Raw genomic sequence first — 9,547 nt, 5'->3', positions numbered from 1 at the left:
CACACACACATATATATATATATATATATATATATATATATATATATATATATATATATATATCATTCATCATTTAACAGTAGGTTCATGTCTGAGCCGCTGTGGTCACAGCATATTACTTAGTTTTTTCATGTTGTGATGCTCTTGGAGTGAGTACGTGGTAGGGTTCCCAGTTCCTTTCCACGGAGAGTGCCGGTGTTACCTTTTTTTTCATTACTGAGAGGTTATATGGCAGTGCCACCTTTGCCTGATTGAATGCCCTTCCTAATCAACCGCGGTTTGTGCCACGGCGGTGACTTCCCCTACGACACATGCGCTCAACTTCTCAAGGCGATATGTCGTGTTCTAGGTAGGCAATCGAATATATATATATATATATATATATCAATCAATCAATAACGGTATGCTCATGTTTGAGCAGCCGTGGACCTCTCCACCATCCTTCGCCACTAAACTCGATCTTACGCTTTTCTTTCCACTTATACCATCGACAGCCCGCAAATATCTTTGATATTGTCGCTCAGTCTTGTCTTCGGTTTGCCTCTTCCTCTGTTTCCTATCACCATCCCTGTCAGCAAGTTTTTCTCAATACTTTTACTTCTCATTACATGACCAATAAACTTTAATTTCCTCTTGTTCAAGATGTCCAACAGTCGGTCTTTACAATTTATTTTTCTCAGCACTTCATCATTCGTCTTCTTCTCTGTCCAGCTAATATGCAGTACTCGTCTGTAACACCACATTTCAAAACTATTGATCTTTTTCTTGTCTATCTACTTCAACACCCAACATTCAGAACCATATGATGCAATTGGGAAAACTAATGAGTTCAATAACCTCAGCTTTGTCCGTAAGGTAATGCTTCGGTCCTTCCAGATGTTATTGAGAGCAATTGTGGCGCTTTTGGCAATGGCAATGGTAATTCTTCTTTTTATCTCCGGTGAATCATCATATGTATTAGTTAAAACAGCTCCAAGATAAGTGAACTCTTTCACATTTTCCACAATCATTCCATTGATTGTAACATGTTCATCATTGTTCATTGCCGGTTAAAACACCTTCAGTTCTACTGATTACTGGTTTCACCAAATAATATGTCTGGCGTATTACAGTGTAACTGTTTTAAAAGCGGCAGAGATCGTTCCTCCTAATTAGTTGGAGACTGCGAGTTGAGAAGGAGCCTGGGGGATTCCACTCAACTTTTATTTTCTCCTGACAAACCTCTACACCAATGATTAAATACAGAAACGATATATATATATATATATATATATATATATATATATATATATATATATATATATATATATATTTATTTATTTATATATATATATATATATATATATATATATATATATATATATATATATATATATATATTCATCATCATTTAACGGTAGGTTCATGTCTGAGCCGCCGTGGTCACAGCATGATACTCAATTGCAGTTTTCACGTTGTGATGCTCTTGGAGTGAGTACGTGGTAGGGTCCCCAGTTCCTTTCCACGGAGAGTGCCGGTGTTACCTTTTTAGGTAATCATTCTCTCTTATTTTATCCGGGCTTGGGACCAGCACTGACTTGAGCTGGCTTGGCCACCCAGTGGCTAGGCAGGCAATCGAGGTGAAGTTCCTTGCCCAAGGGAAACAACGCGGCAGTCGGTGACTCGAACCCTCGAACTCAGATTGCCGTCGTGACAGTCTTGAGTCCGACGCTCTAACCATTCGGCCACCGCGGCCTTGACGATCATGGACTTCCATGATTTTCTTGGCAATTTAGAGCAGTGGTTTGCCATTGCCTTCCGCCCGTTTTTTTTTTTTTTTTTTTTTTTTTTTTTTTTTTTTTTTTTTTTTTTTTTCCGAGTCACCATCTCTATTTACCCGGCACTGACTTGGGCTGACTTGGTCCCCCAGTGGCTAGGCAGGCAATCGAGGTGAAGTTCCTTGCCTAAGGGAAACAACGCGGCGGTCGGTGACTCGAACCCTCGAACTCAGATTGCCGTCGTGACAGTCTTGAGTCCGACGCTCTAACCATTCGGCCACCGCGGCCCCTATAATATATATATATATATATATATATATATATATATATATATATATATATATATATATATATATATTCTTTCAGGTGCCCTGTCCCACAAGGACGTTGGCGATCATGGATTTTCATGATTTTCTTGGCAATTTAGAGCGGTGGTTTGCCGTTGCCTTCCGCCCGGTGTTTTTATTGAGTCACCATCTCTATTTACCCGGTTCTGGGACCGGCACTGACTTGGGCTGGCTTGCCCACCCAGCAGCTAGGTAGGCAATCGAGGTGAAGACTCACCCGCTACCGTACCTAGGTTCTATTTACTTAGAATTATGTAAATCAGCTTCGGACTCAAGATTGTCACGGCGCCAATCTGAGTTCGAGGGTTCGAGTCACCGGCCGGCGCGTTGTTCCCTTGGGCAAGGAACTTCACCTCGATTGCCCTCCTAGAAAACGACATATCGCCTTGAGCAAGTCAGGCATAAGTGTCATAGAGGAAGTCACCGCCGTGGCACAAACCGCGGTTGATTAGGAAGGGCATCCAATCAGGCAAGGGTGGCACTGCCATATATAACCTCTCAGTATTGAAATGAGAGAGGCCTATGTCCTGCAGTGGAATGAATGGCTGTTTTTTTTTTTTTTTTTTTTTTTTTTTTTTTTTTTTTTTTTTTTATGGTAGGTTCATGTTTGAGCCGCCGTGGTCACAGCATGATACTTAATTGTAGTATCATGCTGTGACCACCCTTACCTGATTGGATGCCTTTCCTAATCAACCACGGCTCGGTGCGCTAAATCGGGCTCCAGCCAGTGGCGGGGAATTGAACTCGGGGACCACTGGACCATTGCGGCAGTCATATATATACATATATGTGTGTGTGTGTGTGTGTGTGTGTGTGTGTGTGTATTTTAACAGCCATTCATTCCACTGCAGGACATAGGCCTCTCTCAACTCACTCATCATCACCTGGTATTTCAGTCTCGTGGAAAGCTCACAACACCTACACCTTGCTCAAGGGTAACCTGGAGGTAGCTATGGGTAACCTCATTATTCCACGTCGAAACTCCATAGCCGGTTGCAGCTGAACGTCATAGCCAGGAATTGGAAGCAAGGTCTATGTAAGTGAAATCACAGGAGGGACGGCGGGACGTGATAGATAATAAGTATGCTTTTCCCAAACTAGCTCGGATGTTATCCAGTCGGTTCGCTTGGGCAATTGCCACTTGCAAGATTTGATGTATAAGGTTGTAACGTAAGTCTCGCAGTTGCTTTAGTCCCATTACGTCAAGGAACATGTATTTGGTACGGGGCATTAGCGAAACATTCAGACTGGGAATGGCATGGCGCTGAGACCGCGGCCGCAGGGCTTCACCCAAGGTCGGGGTCTGGAAGATGCTGAGGCGCAGATGAATCGCTGCCGGCCAGGCTTTCTGATGTACCTGGCAGTGGGAGAGACATATGCATATATATATGTGTGAGTGTGTGTGTGTGTGTGTGTGTGTGTGTGTGTGTGTGTTTATTTATTTATATGTATGTATATATACACATTAAGGCCGCGGTGGCCGAATGGTTAGAGCGTCGGACTCATGACTGTCACGACGGCAATCTGAATTCGAGGGTTCGAGTCACCGACCGCCGCGTTGTTCCCTTGGGCAAGGAACTTCACCTTGATTGCCTACCTAGCCACTGGGTGGCCAAGCCAGCCCAAGTCAAGTGCTGGTCCCAAGCCCGGATAAATAGAGAGAATTATTACCTAAAAAGGTACCACCGGCACTCTCCGTGGAAAGGAACTGGGGACCCTACCACGTACTCACTCCAAGAGCATCACAACATGAAAACTACAATTAAGTATCATGCTGTGACCACGGCGGCTCAGACATGAACCTACCGTTAAATGAATATGAAATCTCTGCCGCTTTTAAAACAGTTACACTGTAATACGCCAGACATATTATTTGGTGAAACCAGTAATCGCCACTAAACTCAATCTTACGCTTTTCTTTCCACTTGTACCATCGACAGCCCGCAAATATCTTTGATATTGTCGCTCAGTCTTGTCTTCGGTTTGCCTCTTCCTCTGTTTCCCATCACCATCCCTGTCAGCAAGTTTTTCTCAATACTTTTACTTCTCATTACATGACCAATAAACTTTAATTTCCTCTTGTTCAAGATGTCCAACAGTCGGTCTTTACAATTTATTTTTCTCAGCACTTCATCATTCGTCTTCTCTGTCCAGCTAATATGCAGTACTCGTCTGTAACACCCGACATTTCAAAACTATTGTCTTTTTTCCTTGTCTAATCTATTTCAACACCCCCACTCAAACCCATATGAAGTGCAATTGGGGAAAACTAATGAGTTCAATAACCTCAGCTTTGTCGTAAGGTAATGCTTCGGTCTTTTCCAGATGTTTATTGAGAGCACTTGTGGCGTTTTTTGGCATGGTATTCTTTTTTTTTCGTCACGGTTAATCATCATATGTATTTAGTTTCAAACAGCTCCAAGATAAGTAACACTTCTTTCACATTTTCCAACAATCATTCCATTGATTGTAACATGTTTATCATTGTTCATTGCGGTTATCTTTTGAATCTTCATGATCTTAGTTTTCCTTCTTGGCATTAAGAAAAAAAAGCCCACAGCCTTTTTCGCTTGCTTCTCTAACTTTATCTAGTAGTTTGTTGTAGTTCAGTGATACTGCTGGCATCAAAACTATATCATCGGCGTACCTCAGATTTGATATTTTTGTATCCCCAACATCCACATTTCCATCAAAATTCTCTAGAGCCCTCTCATAATTGTTTCAAAGAAATATATATTAAAAGAGGTGCGAGACAGAATGCAACCCTGTCGTACTCCTGGTTTGCTTCGAAAACCAGTCTGTTAAACCCATAAGTTGTTCTTACAGCTGCTTGTTGTTGGTCATATCAAGGCGTTTTATTAGTTGGATGATGTGGTTTTGGAACTTTCATATGGTACTTTATTCTCAGAGGATATTCGTGAGTCAACAGTCTTCAAAAAGCTTTCACATAACTATGAAACACAAGGTATAGGTCTTTTTGATGTTCTCCTTCTCACATCTCTGTTGTTTCTCTATGATCAATTTTAAATTTAAATCTGGTTTCTGTACCTCTTTTTCCAGGGTCGAAAACCTGCTTGTTCGTCTGCAATTTTCCTCTCTTAACTTCAACTCTTCATTCTTTCAGCAATAATTTTCACAAAGTTTTGCTGCTGTGACTAATTCATGCATTGTCCTATTATTGTTGCATTTTCACCCAGTCCTTCTGGCCATTTTCTTTCATTCCCTATTTTTATTTAGGCATCTTCTTGTTTTCATTTCACTCGTGTTTTTTTCAGATATACCGGGGAAATTTGTCTTTTTCTTTTTGGCGATAGTTTCTTAAGCAGTGCTCAGCAGGAGTTCTTTCCTTCATCCCATAACTCATTTGGTGTTTCATCATCTTCACATTGATTGAGTATTTCAAATTTGTTTGACACTGTAATTCTACACCAACTACTAACTATCGACTTTAAAATAAGACTCAAAAAGATGGAGCGTCCAACACCACCTCTAAAGCTCGACTACAAAACTTCTATGATAACAATTACAGAATTGCAGTGTCAACAATTTGAAATACTTCATCAATGTGAGATGATAAACACCAAATGAGTTTGTGGGAAGAAGGAAAAAGACTCTTGCTGAGTACCATCTTAAGAAACTATCGCAAAAAGAAAAAGAACAAATTCCCCCTGGATATCTAAAAACCACTAAAGTTGAAATTGAAACAAGAAGTGCCTAACAATAAAAGGTATCAATAATCCAGTTGAAAGTAATTTACAAAACAAAATACAAAAATTCAAAGATTATTGTGACAAGATAAGGAAAAATATTTAAATGAACATTGCCCAGAGAATTGAAACTGGTTTCGTATATCCATAAGACAACTAAGAACTCTACCAAGGAGTACGAAAATCACACGAAAAATTTAAACTACAATGGACACTAATCAAAACTGCGATGGACTTGTTTTTATGTGTGGAAAAGAAGTCCAGATAGATGAATCAATATTGTTTCCAACTTATACAAAAGAATAAAGACTAACAACCATTAATTAGACTCAATGACACGGGATGACCACCGCACTGCTGGACGCAGTTATAAAAGCCTAAAAGAAGTAAAGCATAACAGAAGCCCCGGAATAGATTGACTCACGCTAACATTAAGACATGCTGGCGAAAGTGTTTGAATCTTCTTCTACAAAACTCTGTAACAAATTTGGATGAAGAAAATGGCCATAGACTTGGGGTAAAATCAGTCTCTTACCCCTTCCCATACCCTAAAAAAGTGACGCACTCCAATGCAACAATAAATAGGCCAATTGCCTTAATAAGTCACAGCAGGCAAAATTTTGTTGAAAATTATTGCTGATAAGAATTATTGAAGTTTAAGGAGGGAGTAAATTGCAGACGAACAGCAGGTTTTTCGCCTGGAAAAGGTAACCAGAAACCAAGATTCTAAATTTAAAATTGATCATAGAGAAAAAACAGAGAACATCAAAAAGACCTTCCTGGTGGTTTTCATCGATTATGTGAAAGCTTTTATACTGTTTGATCACGATATCCTCTGGAATACATGTACGATATGAAGTTTCCAGAGCCACATCGTCCAATTAATAAAACCTTGTATTACCAAACCAAACAAGCGCTGGAAGAACCACTTATGGTTAAGCAAGAATGGTTCGAGTCAAACAAGGAGTACGACAGGGTTTGCATTCTGTTCTCCCGCCCTCTTTATATAATGTATTCTGAAACAATTAATGAGAAGGTGCTCTAGAGAATTTTGAAGAACTGTGGATGTTTTGGAGGAATCAAATATCAAATCTGCTGAGGTGCGCCGATGATATATTTTGATTGCCAGCAGTATCCACTGAACTACAACAACTACTGTACTAGATTTAAAGTTAGGACGCAAGCGAAAAGGCCTGGCTTATTTCTTAAAATTGCGCGTAGAAAACTAAGATCATGAAGATTTCAAAGATAACCGCAGATGAACAATGGATGAACATGTTCAATCAATGGAATGATTGTGGAAAAATTTGAAAGAGTTCACTTAAATACTTGGAGCTGTTTTAACTAATACATATGATGATTCACCACACGGAGATAAAAGAAGAATTACCATTGCCAAAAGCGCCACCAATTGCTCTCAATAACATCTGGAAAGACCGAAGCATTACCTTACGGACAAAGTCTGAGGTTGTTTGAACTCATTAGTTTTCCCCCATTGCATCATATGGTTCTGAGTGTTGGGTGTTGAGTAATAGCCAAGAACAATATCAATAGTTTTTGAAATGTGGTGTTACAGACTAGTACTCTGCGTTATTAGCTGGAACGAGAAAGAAAGACGAATGGATGAAGTGCCTGAGAAAGATAAATTGGTGGGGACCGACTGTTTGGACATCTTGAACAAGAAGGAACTTCAACGTTTCTTGGTCAATGTAATGAGAGTAAAAGTACTGGAAAAAAAGCTTGCTGACAGGGATGGTGATAGAAACAGAGGAAGAGGCCAAAACCGAAGACAAGACTGAGCGACAATATCAAAGATAGTTGCGGGCTGTCGGATGGTATAAGTTGGAAAGGGAAGCGTAAGACGAGTTTAGTGGCGAAGGATGGTGGAGAGGTCCACGGCTGCTCAAACATGAAGCAATTACCGTTTATTTGTTGACAATGTAGTCAATTTGGTTGCGTGTTTTCTTTGTCTGTGAAAACCATGGTGTACAAGTGTCTTGGTGGTGTTTGGAACAATGTATTGGGCTATAACTAAATTATTTTTACTACAGAATTCAATAAATCTTTACCTCTTTCATTTTATATCTCCACGTCCGAATTTTCCCCGGTGTAATTTTTTAGAATTATTTTTTCCCTACTTTGGCGTTTGAGGTCTACCCCTCCCTCCCATGTTTATTTTTACATCTTCTGTTAGGGATTGTGTCCCTAAAGTAATCCTTGAGAGAGGTTATAAAAAATTTCCATTTCTTCATCACTTGCATATTGGTTGGTGCGTAGCATTGGTATAATACTACTTTATGAGGTTTTGCTTGTATTCTGACTTTTGAAAATGCGATCATTTATTGGGCTGTCCCAATAGTGCATTGCAGTTTTTTTTCGTGGAATCATAGCAACTCCTGACTATAATTTGTTTCGTTGCTTCTTTTCCAGAAAAAGAACTGTCCTGTTTTTCTTTAGTTTTGAAACTTCCATTACTTTTCCCATTGTCTCAATTATTCCCTAGTATTTGAATGTTGTATCTATCCATTTTCGTTACAGAACTCGTATATAATTTACCCATCTCATTCATTTTTCCTTACGTTTCCACGTCCGATTTTTAATGTGTTTCTTAATTGGAACATTGTTTTTCTTTATCTTCTTTGTCTTCCAGATTCATGTTTAACGTGTCAGCCTGGTTGCCCACTGACTAACGCGCCCTTGATAACCCACGCGACGGGCGATGTGGTATGAATTATCATTTCTGTATTTAATCATTGGTGTAGAGGTTTGTCAGGAGAAAATAAAAGTTGAGTGGAATCCCCCAGGCTCCTTCTCAACTCGCAGTCTCCAACTAACTAGGAGGAACTATCTCTGCCGCTTTTAAAACAGTTACACTGTAATACGCCAGACATATTATTTGGTGAAACCAGTAATCAGTAGAACTGAAGGTGTTTTCACCAGATATTCACTGCCCTGCTGCCGACAGTTTCACCGTAATCCTGGTATAGGGAGCTAATAGGGTGCTATCCTTGTTCAAGGGAACCCCAGGGTGCAGTTTATTGTCTTACCCAGGACAAATATATATATATATATATATATATATATATATATATATATATATATATATATCATCATCATTTAACGGTAGGTTCATGTCTGAGCCGCCGTGGTCACAGCATGATACTTAATTGTAGTTTTCATGTTGTGATGCTCTTGGAGTGAGTACGTGGTAGGGTCCCCAGTTCCCTTCCACGGAGACTGCCGATGTTACCTTTTTTTAGGTAATCATTCTCTCTTATTTTATCCGGGCTTGGGACCAGCAATGACTTGGGCTGGCTTGGCCACCCAGTGGCTAGGCAGGCAATTGAGGTGAAGTTCCTTGCCCAAGGGAAACAACGCGGCGGTCGGTGACTCGAACCCTCGAACTCAGATTGCCATCGCGACAGTCTTGAGTCCGACGCTCTAACCATTCGGCCACCGCGGCCTTGATGATCATGGGCTTCCATGATTTTCTTGACAATTTAGAGCGGTGGTTTGCCATTGCCTTCCGCCCGGTGTTTTTTTTTTTTTTTTTTTTTTTTTTTTTTTTTTTTTTTTTTTTTTTTTTTTTCCCCGAGTCACCATCTCTATTTACCCGGCACTGACTTGGGCTGACTTGTTCCCCCAGTGGCTAGGCAGGCAATCGAGGTGAAGTTCCTTGCCTAAGGGAAACAACGCAGCGGTCGGTGACTCGAACCCTCGAACTCAGATTGCCGTC

The sequence above is a fragment of the Penaeus monodon genome, chromosome 38 (genome assembly GCF_015228065.2).
Source record: "Penaeus monodon isolate SGIC_2016 chromosome 38, NSTDA_Pmon_1, whole genome shotgun sequence".
In the NCBI taxonomy this organism is placed as follows: Eukaryota; Metazoa; Arthropoda; class Malacostraca; order Decapoda; family Penaeidae; genus Penaeus; species Penaeus monodon.
Note: the sequence above shows the minus strand (reverse complement) of the source record.